The sequence below is a fragment of the Carlito syrichta genome, unplaced genomic scaffold, assembly GCF_000164805.1.
Source record: "Carlito syrichta isolate Samal-C Ts95f unplaced genomic scaffold, Tarsius_syrichta-2.0.1 Scaffold130667, whole genome shotgun sequence".
NCBI classification, from domain to species: Eukaryota; Metazoa; Chordata; class Mammalia; order Primates; family Tarsiidae; genus Carlito; species Carlito syrichta.
The window spans coordinates 3,072-3,919 of NW_007074763.1; the positions used below are offsets into that span (position 1 = coordinate 3,072).

General features: G+C 45.5%; 1 non-coding gene across 1 annotated transcript; it reads left to right on the forward strand.

The window, feature by feature from the left end:
* The first annotated feature begins 542 nt into the window (after positions 1–542).
* TRNAA-UGC lies at positions 543–614 on the forward strand. The gene has a single exon. It is a non-coding gene; the product is annotated as a tRNA-Ala (tRNA).
* The last annotated feature ends 234 nt before the right edge of the window (positions 615–848 follow it).

An 848-nucleotide genomic window follows, 5' to 3' on the forward strand; every position in this document is an offset into this window, starting at 1 on the left:
GCACGCTCACGGCCACCGCAACCTCGACCTGCTGAGCTCATGTGATCCTTCCGCCTCAGCCTCCCAAGTAGCTGGAACCACAGATGTGTGCCACCACACCCAGCTAATTTCTTGGTTTATTGTAGCGACGAGTTCTAGCCTTGTTGCCCAGTCTGGTCTCGAACTCCTGACCTCAGGCAATTTTCCCAAAGTGCTAGGATGAGTCATGAGCCACTGAGCCTGGCTTATTTTCTTATTTTATTTTTTAACCTTATGGCCTAGTCAAGTTGATGAAGAGAGGATTGTGAATATTCCCAGCTCTTTATAAAGAAATGGTGAATGTCTGAGGTGATGAATATGCTAATTACCCATATGTGAACATTCCGTGTTGCATACATTATCAAGACAGCACACCACATAAATGCATACAAGTATGTATCGATGAAAGGTAATACTAAAAGCCACACAAGTAAGAATAAAACATATAGAAACACAATAATTTCAAAAAAAAGCTTTAAGAGTAGAGTCTAGCAGAGATTCTCAAGAAGCCAGGGAACAGGGTGGGGGATGTAGCTCAGTGGTAGAGCGCATGCTTTGCATGTATGAGGTCCCGGGTTCGATCCCCGGCATCTCCACTTGCTTTTTTTCTTTGTCTGGGATTCTTTTTCATTAAAGCACCATAGATGAGATGATTATACGTATTACTATTCCAAGTACTACTTGGAGCTGGGATTTTCACACTCAGGCCACTCTTCCCTCTCTAAATTCCCTACGTCCAGAAGAAAAGGCGGGGGGTGGGGTGGGGTGGGGGGGTGTCAGCAGAAAAGTGTCAGCAAGGATGCCTGGAATCGCTGCGCAAGGGAGCAGAG